The 13,312-nt window shown below is 34.8% G+C and overlaps 1 long non-coding RNA gene across 1 annotated transcript; it reads left to right on the forward strand.

The window, feature by feature from the left end:
- Positions 1 to 477: 477 nt before the first annotated feature.
- LOC127860235 (uncharacterized) lies at positions 478 to 4,758 on the forward strand. The gene is made up of 3 exons (XR_008039645.1): positions 478 to 812; positions 3,307 to 3,529; positions 4,448 to 4,758. It is a non-coding gene; the product is annotated as an uncharacterized LOC127860235 (long non-coding RNA).
- Positions 4,759 to 13,312: the final 8,554 nt, after the last annotated feature.

A 13,312-nucleotide genomic window follows, 5' to 3' on the forward strand; every position in this document is an offset into this window, starting at 1 on the left:
ACAACGTATTAACATATGTTTTTGCTATGAAATCATATGAAATAATGCGTTATTTTCCAATTTTTTTAATATAGGAACAATAAAATAACGGTAAATTTAAGAATTCCTTCTTTATATTGAAAGATATATTCAATAACATTTTAAAAACAAATTGATAGTTCATTTCCCTGCAGCTATATATCTATTTGCATGGCCGTTATTTGAAAAGTTGGAAAAATATCATCATGCTCAGAGATTCGTCCATAAAACGCGCCCATTTTCGCGCACTTATGTTTATAAAAAGCTGCATATTTTCAGATACGTATCAGCGCTCATGTAACGCGAATAAATCATTTCGACATCTTCGCATCCATGTTCGGTTTCGAATAGTTCCGATTGTAATTTCCTATCTCCTGTCGCTTGTCGATCAATCATCGGAACGGCATTAGTTGAATGTATGCGCTTTCAGGGCCAGCCATTATCGCAGACGAGATTTCATTGGCCTCCGTAATCACCGTGACGCTTGGCAAAATGAATGCGCCGTGACGTGCCTAGGGCGAACGACTGCGCACGATACGACACCTTAGCTTAACCAAGAACACGCAACATGGAATGGATTGTAGTTTCGTAATTTTAAAACAACACGAACAATTTTAATAATCGTCGCTATAAGTATTTGTTGAATAATTTTACATTTGAGAGTATTACAATTGTTTTGGAAGATGGTGGACTACTTTAGACGAATTACGCAAATGTGCACAAATATATCTGTGCGCAGAGTTTTAATTTTCGGATTATGTTACTGTTTAGTTCTCGGGATGCCATATTCAAAGGTGAGAATTTCATAATTTTACATCTTTATTGAAATATATTGTGTCTATATTCAACTAACCGTACAAAAGAGCTAAAAAAACAAATACGAAGTCATTAAATGCTGTCTGAAGACATTTGGAACATAATCCTCAAATGAAGAATTTACTGAGGCTATTATTGGCATCTAGGATGCTAAAATCTCTCTATAAAATGATCAAACAAACAATTAAGAAAGTGCTATTTGTCTTTATGGTCTGGGAGGCAATTTAACAGAAACACTTGCGTCACTAATATATTTAGGACCGGAAGAACGATTTCCATCGCTTCTTAATGGACCCATGAATTTGGCAGAGGAATAGGAATTTGCAGCAAAGATTTTGATGTGGTTCTTTAACTGATATAGATTAACGTTCTAAAAAATAAAGTTGTATCATCGATTGACATTTTCTATATCTACATATACACATTTGCACCACGTTTAAATAATACATAGGTAATACAAGTAAAGCATTTGTCAGTTAATAATTTTCAATTTGTAAAAGATATGAGACGAAAGTGAAATTCTTAATTTATTATATATAGCAACTTTCCTTGGGGCGTAGGCGCAATTAACGACTAATAATAATAAAAATAAAAGCTTTGTTTACAGAAGGTTAGACATAAAGACAATGACACATTATACATATTATGCAGATGAATCAATACTTTCTTTTACAATGTGGCCTTCTTAAAATAATATACACAAATAGGTCTATAACAAGTAAAACACTCAAACAATATTTTCTTACACCCACACATTTTGCCTTTTAGACAGACACACATGAAATATCATTGATTAGAAAATAACATGTCATATCATTGATTAGACAACAAATGTGCTTACATGAGATACTTTGACGTCATATATGACTTACGACGATACGGAAACGCCGATTACAACTTAAAGCAATACTTCGCCACAATTTATAACTAAAGACATAATTAAGATTATGAAAGTATCTATTACCTCACGTAAGCACTATTTAAAACAAATAAGCAACATATATATATATAAACTCTTACGTTCAGAAAAGGCTCATAACAATTTTGAAGCAGTTCCGAGTCAAAATGTTCGATATCTTCGGCGTTCATTACAAATGTATGTGTATAAACCTTACTCGTTTTTAATAAGACTTGCCCAAGTATGTACACGAAGGATTAAATACATTTAAAATCCTTGTACATTTTGCATGAAACCCATTAAAGTGTGAACACCTTATATTGACATGAACATTTTAAGCGCAATTGAAGAAATGTTTAATTCTTAAAATTATATATTACCTCATATTTCTATCATATAACATGGAATTATGTGTAATCTAATATCCGTGCCTGTGTGCTAAATTACAAGAGATCAGATGTAAATAATTTCGTCTGCCATACTGCTATACAATGTAACTCTGAATTTTTAAAAGTAGTGTTTTGATGATTTTACATCACCAAAAATGGCGATAAATATTTTTTATGAATTGATAAGTTAAGCATAAGAAGAATTGTTTGGTTAAATGTCCCAAGCTATATTTGTAGTTTTATCGATAAATAAACACGCTGTCAATATCACGAACAATATTCGGAATAGAAAATACTAATAGTTTGGATTTTTTTAGTTGCATCGATCGTTGTAATTTCTGTATATATTTCAATGGCACGTTTACTATTTTGTCAATGGTGTACACGTTTGCCCTGTAAACGAATACGACTGCGCCTAGTGTGTTTTTGTCGCCCAAGAGACTTTCGCATTGACCGTTTTCGATAGTATGTTTGGTTATCGTTTGTTAATTTGTTTGTATTATTAAGATATGTCCTATGGCGCGTTTTGTCACGCGCCCATTAACTTGAAGTCAGAGTCCATCGAAAATAATGTCATGCATTTTAAAAGGCCTCAGGTCTAATTGTAATGAAAACTATTTTAATATATAAAATTATATGAGCCGCGCTCTGTGAAAAGGAAGTTGAATGCATGAACGTAAAGAGTCGTTCCAGATTAGCCTGAGCAGTCCGCACAGGCTAATCAGAGACGACACTTTCCGCCTAAACTGGATTTTTGCTGAGAAGAGACTTTCTTGAAACGAACAATATCATACAAGCGGAAAGTGCCGTCCCTGATTAGCCTTTGCGGACTGCAAAGACGACACTTTACGCTCATGCATTAAACCCCATTTTCACAGAGCATGGTCCGTATTTAAAAGAAAACATGTTGCGAATTGAAAGTCATTATATCGACGTTTGGTACGATTGAGGCGCGATGCAGGAAACATGGTTTAATGTATGTGCATAGAGACCAAAACTACTAAGTGACGAAAATTTCCGCCTCAGCTGGATTTTCGCGAAGAAGAAACTTATTTTAAATGAAAAATACCGTAAAAGCGAAAGGTTTTGTCCCAGATTAGCATTGAGAACTTCACATGCGTATCTGTGCTGACACATGGCATTAAGTCCCGTTTTCCCAGACTGCGGCTTAACTATACATTTCAGTTCAATGACGAAGAAGCGGATGATTTTGAAGATTCGACCGTATCCCCAGCAAGCCTGTCAGGGTGGGGACTAAGAGATATCCCGGGGGACGAGCAATTGATACTGTATTTGACGAACTACGAAGAACCAATACCCGACGAATACGTGACCCTGCGCATTAACAAGTTCGAAAATCCGCTCCTAGGCAACAACGTCAATAGAATAATTCCGCTGAAAAAGTCGGGTAAAGTAGCTTTTTATCCCATGTATGCCTAATGGACTCCCCCATCCTTCTAAATTGTATCAATTTATTTCCAAAATTAGGGATGTTTAGTATATTTATTTCTATATTTAGAATATTTCTTACAGAAATTCCTTTAAGCAAACAGCGCAGACCCTGATGAGACACCGCATCATGCGGCGTCTAATCTGGGTCTACGCTGTTTGCCACGGCCTTTTTCTGGGTTATGCACAGTGACATTCTTTAAGTCTTGATTCTACGAAAATATTTACGGAAACTGGCCTTTAAACGCGTTTAGTTTTAGTGTTAGTTTTGTAAATATCTTAACATTATCGAAGACAGACTCCTTACAAATACCCATTATTTTTCGAGAACTTTCTACGCCAGGCATATTTTCAATCTTTACACACGAATATTGTTTTGCAGTAGATTTACTTTAATAATTTAAATTATTGGAATTATAAGAATTGCCCTAAATTGATATATCGACACAAGTGCATGTGATCCGCAAATAATGAATTCTTCGTGTATGTTACAAGTATATCGCTTCGAGAACTATAAAGCCAAATTCATTCATTGATCGCATTATCTCTCAATACAATTAATATATTATTCACAGTTGACAACAAATATGAAATTATACTAGTTCTTCATTGTTGCTAATTTCTAAACATTATTCTGTATTTCAAACACATCGGTTTTGAACTTTGTATGCTCACCAACAGCAAGAGTGTATCACGTGCGCGTATCATCTTTTCGCGATAACGTATTTTTTATAGATATATAAAGAAGCGTTTTATTCATTGATATTCACACATTTTTTGTTTGAATAATTACATTTTCTAGCATTTTGCTCTCTATAATTTTGATATTAAGATATTTTTTTTATAGATTTCACAGTGTGCTTTATTTTTATTTCAGACCATACAATGAAAGGAAAAAGACGGCTTGCTTTCACCGCTCTACGCGGTCGCTAACGTCACGTTGGTCTTGATGACGTCTTATCGGACATAGTACCACACAATTGAGCTGTGAAACTAGAACTGGTTTAAATTTTCGTTGAATTTAGATATCTTTAATGACATTTGGTGCTTAAAAAAAATACAATTACAAAGGGACATATCAAAGTATAGTGGCCTACTGTGGATCTAACAATTAAAAGGGTTTCAACTCACATTTGCACATTTTCGAATTGTTAATAAAGGTAATTTGAATAAAATCTGAAAAACGTCTATATTCATATAATTGTAACATCGTGATCGGAACATACCAGGTTTCCTTTGCGCTATTTTGAATGATGATATTTGGTGATTGCAATCCTCAAAGTTTAAGGACTAATTCGAAAGACTTGACTCTTAAAATGGGTCATTATTTGCTAATTAATGTTTCTTCATGAAGAAGTGTCCAGTTACTATCAACTGTAACTGAAAATGTATTTTTTTCCTATTTTACTTTCGCCAAAACCTCGCTTTCGTGATTAGCGGGTTTTAAGAGAAATTAAGTTCGCTCGACCTTTTCCGAGTCCGATATTCCCGAAGTCAAGCGAACCACATGGGAACTTTTATATTGAAGGGGCAATTAGAGTCAATAGGTTGCCAGATCAATTCTACGTTAAACGTGCTTAGAAATGAATCAACGTAAACTCACGTGGGACTTATTTCACGTTCGTGTCACGTGGGACTTATTTCACGCTCGTGTCATGTATATTTCAATCACCAGAGAGGACATAGATCGTTGCTCTCGTCCAATAGCCGTTACATAGAGATTTACGAGGCTTCTATTAACTTCCAATACCTAAAAGTGTGCGATCCTTATCATATGTTTTTGGAAGTTTAGCCAAAATAATGTAAACTTTCTGAAAGCATTAATTTATGAAGATAAAAATATTCATCATCAATTCACAGTTTATATTTTCTCCTAAAGTAAAGCTATTTACATCGTCATGTTATTTTACTCCGTATAGTAACCAGTGGGTGTTTATTTGAAACCTGCATCTATTGTAAAAAAACATCATTTTATTATTACTATTATTATTATATATTATTATTATTATTATTATTATTATCAGTCTTTCTTTAATGTGCTGAACTTTGAAAGTCTTAAAACAATTTGTGAACGTTCCAATACTACTACTTAGAACTGAGACAAATAATGACAGACAGACAGTTTATTTTTACTTGTACAATGTACATCGTCAACAATACATAATGGAAACAGTACAATGTCAATTGTGATAGGAGCAAAGTTTTACACCTATTTACAAATCTACTTAGCTAACAAAGTTACGCGAGTTCAAATTAAATATAAAAAACAACAAAGACAGAAAAAAAGAAAATGAAAAAGAGGATGAACATTTAAAGCATTATTGCGTGAATAATAGATATTCGAACTTTAAGTGATTCTTTTACAAAAAGGCATACTTTTATAAAGTCTATTTTATTATTCGATTGCAGTTAACAAAAATATTTATACATAGATGGCCTTTTGTAATAAAACGTGTTTAGTTTGTTTTTTCTAATGTTTCTAAACGCCGGGCAAATGCAAATGAAATGAAATTCATCTTCAATATCGGTCGAATTGCAACACATGCAGTATCGCTGATTTCTAGCAACGTCTCTTGCATAACGACCGGTTTGAATATGTAATGGATGGGCTGACAATTATAATCTGGTGAAAAAGTATCTCTAACTTCTTCGTAAAATGTCTAAGTAGGACTCATATTCAAAATTGATTTTTTTTTTAAATAATGCATGTAACACATTCTTCCAAATTTCCCTGACTGAATTAAACAGATGTTATGTGTTGATATGTAGGTGTGTCCGTTAATTACACCGGTAGGTGCAATCTTTTATCTTTTATCCATACGTTGATGCAAACACAGTGCATGACAGTTTTAAACCTAAGTAACGAATAGAAATCTACCTCGTAAGTTCGTACTAGTCGTTTGGATCGAAAGGTTATGTGTAAAAAATAAGACATTCATCGTGCAAATTTTATGCTGATATGTAGAACACTGTGGCAAAGGTCGTAAGTTTAAAAGTGATCTAAATGGACACAAGAAACCCTTTCATCAGCCGAAGTCAATGATTTAATTGACACTATATGAAAACCATTGCATCGTCAAAAACTTTACAATAAAAAATGAAACTTTGCAAAGCTTGTCATCAATAAAAAGTCCATGATTTAATTAGCACTTTAGAAACCATAAAATCGTGTGAAAGTCCATAATTTAATTGACAGTATAAGTACCATGGTATTGTTCATGATTCGATGTTTTAGTTGACACTATGGACGCCATGATTTTGTTCGTAAGTCTGGATTTTTCTCCCAAGAGAAAGGCCATTGAAGGCGATTTCACAATAGCAACACGGATATTTCACGAATGTAACACTACCACACAATTTTACAAGAATTTCCATTGGAAACTGTGAAAATCGGACGTGTTCGCTCAAAACTGTTAAATTAGCACACGGCCATTTCGCAATATATAATTTCTATATAATATATTTTTATTTTCTGCACGTAAGGCCGCAAATAAAGTCCAAATATTGTTGCTGAACGTCGAAAATATTTTTCGGAAGTTTTCGTACGTCATTTATTTTTCCTGATATTCGATTTAAGCCTCTGATTTTGAGTAAGAAGCGATATTGCTAAATTACAATTACATACCATGTTCAATTCAAGTTCATACTGCCTACATTTTTTTTTAGACATGAAAAAAAACACTACAACTTCGAAAAACGCTTTAAAAAAAAAACAAAACAAATTTCTGATATGTTATATATGTTAATATATAAAAAATCAGAAAAAAATGTTGTTTTTTTTTTTGTTTTTTTGTCAATATGATAAAAAAATGTTGTTTTATGACAAATTGATAGTGTCAAAGTGACTTGGCCACGCGCCCTTCACCTGTGATTTGAAATACAGTTAACCTGTTTGATTTTAGTTTAAACCTATTTATTTAAGCTCGATTGCATCGAAAGCATCAGTCTTATAGAAACGCTCTCGAGGCCTATACCAAGTGCTTGGTTTCTGGGAGGATCTTGAGAACGCTCCCCGGGTGGGGATCGAACCCGTGACCCACATTGAGTAAGCGTGGAATTTAAGTTGGTATTTGTTTACATGAGTCCAAACAGTGCAAATATGATTTCTATTCAGTATTTAAAGATCTTAATATGATGCAAGCGCTAAACATGCTTTTATTATACTTATTCATTACAATCTGAATTTAACATTTTGTACAAGTCCGAGACAAGAAGTTCGCGACTCCTTTTCATACAATTTTTACAATTTTGCGACTCTTTTTCACAGAGTTAGAGGCCAAATGCCGCTACACAAAGGCCGGGAAAAAAGGCATGTAAGTTATATTATATAAATATTACATGGCTGACAGGGTGACAGTAAATTTGTCAACTTGAGGAAATACTGTCAACCGAGGCGAAGCCAAGGTTGACAGTATTTTTCCGAAAGTTGACAAATTTACTGTCACCCTGTCAGACATGTAATATTTATTTTATTATACCGAATAAACTATTCAAACATGAACAATTTATATGAACCATGAACAATTTTAATATTCAATAGATCTAATTGAATTTAATTTCAGCAATGAACAACCATTAATATGTTGAGTGGTTCAGATTTACGGGCAGAGCAAAATGAACTTCGCTTTATTCGGCACCGACCTAGTAATCAATTTATCCCATCAATTTTCTCAGTCGTCAATTATTTCTTTAAAAATATATTACAGAACCAGCTTTCCGTATTTTATTTTCATCACTTGATTACGCAATTTATGACGTACTTGTGTGACGTCATTTCGGTGACGAAACATTTTGGGACAACAATATGGACGTGGTGGTTTTTTTAACAGTAAAATATTTGTTTATGTATCGAACGAATCCATAACGTATTTCGGATTGTGTGATTGTCATGCATAACACCTTAAGAACAGACACTGGAAGTGTATATCGTTGTAACTTTATTGTTATTTGCATTGGATTAAAGTTGCCTTTGAGGTAAGCGTGTCGTTTATACTAAATTGATTTTCTTTTTGACTCCTGTCAAAGCTTAAATAATGGCATAAATCTATTCTACACAGGGTTCGCACAGGGCTTGAAAAGTGCTTGAAAACGAGTCCAAGGCTTGAAAAGCCCTTGAACAAAGGTTGGCCTTGAAAAAGTGCTTGAAAAGTGCTTATTTCATGTAAAAAAGCCTTGAAAATGTTTATTTATGCTCAAAATTACTTTTATCATCGCTTTAATTATTTTACTTAAATCGTTCTTAAGGGAAATATTATGAAAATTTATCATAAATTCCTTCGCGCAAAAAAGTTGAAAACGAAATATAAGTTTTGTACACTATTTAGTACGAAACGTTATGTGTACACGTCACAGATTATGTGTACTACGTCAGAGGTTCTCCATTGTGATCAATTTTTGCAAGTGAAAACGCAGGGATGGGGAAGTGTCATTTCAAACCAGGGTGGTTAACTGAATAAGAGGAGAGAGCTGGAAGAACTGGAAAAGGAAATCAATTCTGTTAAAGACAAAATGTTATAGTAACTGACTGCTGTTCAAATGTAATGAACTAGTCTGTTTGATGTGAGCATAGAAAAAGACAATGTGTTTGTTTGTAGTAACTTAAAAGTAAATACAGTACAGCCAATGCGGAACAAACGTATTTCGCGATCCGCGGCGGCAAGGCGAAACGAGTCGATGCCGCGTCAGTCGTTGAAGCCGCGTCAGTATGCGGCGGCAAGTCGCATTTCGCCACGAAACTTCGCATCTGTCCGCCGAGGCATGCCGCGATCCGCGACATGATGCCGAGTCGATGCGCATCATGAAATAAAAAATCTTTTTAAAATTTTTAGTTACATGTAGTTAACAAATTTTGAAAGAACAATTATAATAATAATTAATAGTGCTGCAACAATATACCGGTATATCGGTATATATCGCAATACGCAATCCGCATATTGTATTGCGATACGATTTTCATCATACCGGTACAAAAATTTTACAAAAATTCATTCACATTCCGTCCAGAAAAGCCATCCGAAATAACGATATCAAGGTAAACAAAGCAAAGCGGTGTGAATAAAATTTTTTACGTAAAAATAGCATTCTAAAAAGTGTATTATACGGAGTAGCGTTGTTACATGGGAGCATTCCTTCGATGCTTTTGAACAGATTATCGTTAAATTAATTGCGCACAACTGTGAATGTTTCGTTCGATTCTGAATTGAGCATTTTTAATTTGTAATCCAAATTTCGGAAACACACTTCCAAATTTTAATGCTTACGCGACAATAAAAAATATCGTCAAATAAAAAGTGCTTTATCCTTTGTCTCAATAAAAAACGCGCGAAAATTATGCAGACATGTAGAACGTCGCATGAAAAGTATGGGTGTATTTTGTACAAAAACCAGAATAAAACATCTGGATATTTTCGCAAAACATCACATCAGGCGAATTACGCGTGTTCAGTGAAAACAAAAACGTCCCGGTAGGACGTTATTTCATCACATCTTTAAATAGTAACGAATGCCATAATGTTTTTGATACTTAAGAAAATTTGCGAATGTTTGTGTTTCTTGTTATTCTAGAGCACATTTATAGTAAATATTTACCAGAATTTGTTTTAAAACTGGAGTATACGGGATTATCGGGTAATTGGCGAGTTATAATTCTGGTACAAGTTTGCAATATATTGCGATACGGGTTTTTGTACTGACAATATATTGCAATACGGTTTTGGGCGTATTGTTGCAGCACTAATAATTAAAATCATAATAAATTTATTGTGCGCGGAGTGTATTAGCATATACATGTAAGCATAGTTAATGTGTCTGGCCAATTAAGTTTGTTTCCCGCCCGTAGTGTATGTATTTCACACATAAACAATGTCACGTAATTATGTTTTCGCACATACAAGTGGTCAAGGCTCCAGCATATGGTGGATTTATAAATTAATTGCATGTTGATTTTGCTATTATATTTAAGCTGAGAAAATTAGCTGTTTGAAGCCACAACAATAATCAAGACGGTGAGGACGTATTTGTTGTTTTGTTAATTATCAGCTTATTATAAATATTGTTTGAATATGTGTATGTAAACACATTTTATTTTGTTCATATTATACAGTTAATATCGCTACTAATTACCCGATAATTCTGTATATTCCAGTTTTAAAGCAAATGCTGGTAAATATTTACGATACACAAACATTCTCGATATTTCCTTAAGTATCAAATACATTTTGGCATGTGTTACTATTTATAGAGATGATGAAATAACGTCTAATCGGGGCTTTTTTTTCAACTGAACACGCGATTTACGCGTGACGTGATGTTCATGTATTTATACAACACAAAATACACCCAAACTTTCCAAATGACGTTCTTCATGTCTGCATAATTTTCGCGCGCTTTTTATGAAACAAAGGATATTTTAGCACTGTTTATTTGACGCTAGAATTTGCTAAAGGTCGCATTAGCATTATAATTCGGAAGTGTGTTTCGGATTACAAATTAAATAATGATAATCAAACGAAACATTAACAGTTGCGCTTAATTAATTCTACGCTTCACATACATGTATGTACATATAGGTGGATAACTTTTCACTCGATCCGCCGCGTACGTATGCGGCGGATTTACTCCGCGAAAGTACGCGAGGTTAATACAGACTCTGCGTCGTTGCGCGGATCGATGCCGATTGCCACGGCGATACGCCGCGTGAACACACGATTCGGCGGCCGCGTACTAATAATCTGGCCGTGGCGTAGCCGCGGATTATGTTTGTGCCGCATTGGCTGTACCGTACATATGTGAGACTCATTGACTTATGGATGGATAACCTGTATTTCTATGTAATAACTAGAAATAACATGTATGAGTTATTGTGGAATAAGTGTAATGTGTTTGAGCAAATAAAAAAAAGATATTTACTATGTTAATCTGGTTTGAAAATGCAGTTTCAAAAAGAAACTAACGTACGGTTCTCGGCCTTGAAAATGAAAATTTGGCCTTGAAAAGTCCTTGAAAAGTGCTTGAATTTAGGTTTGAGATTTCTGTTTGAACCATGCAGTACAGCACAGTTTCAGCTGCAATCGATATTTTAATTATCCAAATACAACATACACGCAAAACTGCGTATTGCGCATGCGCGAATGGGACGGTATAATTTTCGAACATTCCGCACGTGATTGCTAAGGCAGCGGGATACAGTATTTTTTTGTCAGTAAATTTTTTCCCGCTGGTGGCACGTGATTGCTATGGCAGCGGGATACAGTATATTTTGGACAGTAAATTTATTCCCGCTGGGTCTGACAGTATTTCTATGTCACGATGGCCTATGAGAGTTTAGCACTGTAAATAAAAGTGAGGTATAATAAATTAAAATCACACTATGCGAACCATCCTATCGATTGTCTGTCAATGGCTCAATGGCCACTATGCAAACCATGACACCATCAATAATTATGATTTTAGCTAAAAGTAATTTAAGTAGGGCTCGATTGGTCATTGTCGGCTCGGGAACTACTTCTATGTACCCCGGGTACCCTTAAGTATACTATGTAACCCGGGTACCGTAAATATACTAAAACGTACCCGGTCGATATTAGACTGTACCCAAGTTGTTTTCCCGCCCAAAAATGTCGTAAAATGCGCTTACAATAACCTTAAAACGAAATTCTTAAACAAACTTCTATTTTTAAAATTAACTGAATCAACATATTTGTTGAATATGAGTTCCGATATTGTGGAGGCAATTTAACAGAAAACTGACATAAATGTGAAAATAATTAATTAACAAAAAATAGCCGACAACGACCTATTTAGCGTTAAAATTCCCGGGTACGTTTTAGTATATTTACCGTATCCGGGGTACATGTATGCATACTTAAGAGTACCCGGGGTACATGTGAGTAGTACCCGAGCCGACAATGACCAATCGAGCTTAAGAAGGTGTATGTACGGAAATGTGCATAACTATTTGTAAATAAAACTTTTCAAACCCGATGTGTTTGGAATACTTAATAAAAAATCAACAACACAAAAATACAAGTCTTTTTTCGGATTTGTTGATGCAAAATCGTTGGTAGTGACAAAACAAGAAACACTTAAATATTTTTCGTGAATTAATAATTAAATGAATTTGTGTGGAAGCAACAGTACTGAAAGTGCTTAGAAAGGGAAAAGCTGCAAAAGATTGATCTCCGACTAAAGTTCATAACCTATGAGGGGACTCCTTGAAGAAAAGGTGCATTAATGGAGAATTAAAAACAACAACAGTTTGCAGTCAATTTCTAACAAATAACAGTTAAAAACAGTTCGAAAATAAAATTAAGACAGAACTTATGGCTTGGAATTAATCGCGACGGGTGAAACAAAGTTTTTGAACCGCGTAAAGCCATTTGAACCAACGCCACCCCCTTCCCCCCCAACTCCCCCCACCCCCCCCCCCCCCCCCCCCACACACACACTCGTAAAACAAACGGGACGTCCGAACGCACATGTGTATAAAGTTGTGTTATGTATACATTATATAATAATGATAATACATTATTTCTCCCCGGTTGATCATTTGTGTCCGATTCATCGTATTCTTCCCACAAATTGCTCCAGGACTCCTCTGGAGCATCGACGCAATTTGACTATTCAATGAGTCTTGGGCCTTGGTAGAACTCGAACTTGGTGTCTTCGGGGGGGGGGGGGGGGGTATCAAAAAAAACGCTCTCACAGTGGGGATCGAACCCATAACCTCGCTCGGCCGACAACA

The sequence above is a fragment of the Dreissena polymorpha genome, chromosome 15 (genome assembly GCF_020536995.1).
Source record: "Dreissena polymorpha isolate Duluth1 chromosome 15, UMN_Dpol_1.0, whole genome shotgun sequence".
In the NCBI taxonomy this organism is placed as follows: Eukaryota; Metazoa; Mollusca; class Bivalvia; order Myida; family Dreissenidae; genus Dreissena; species Dreissena polymorpha.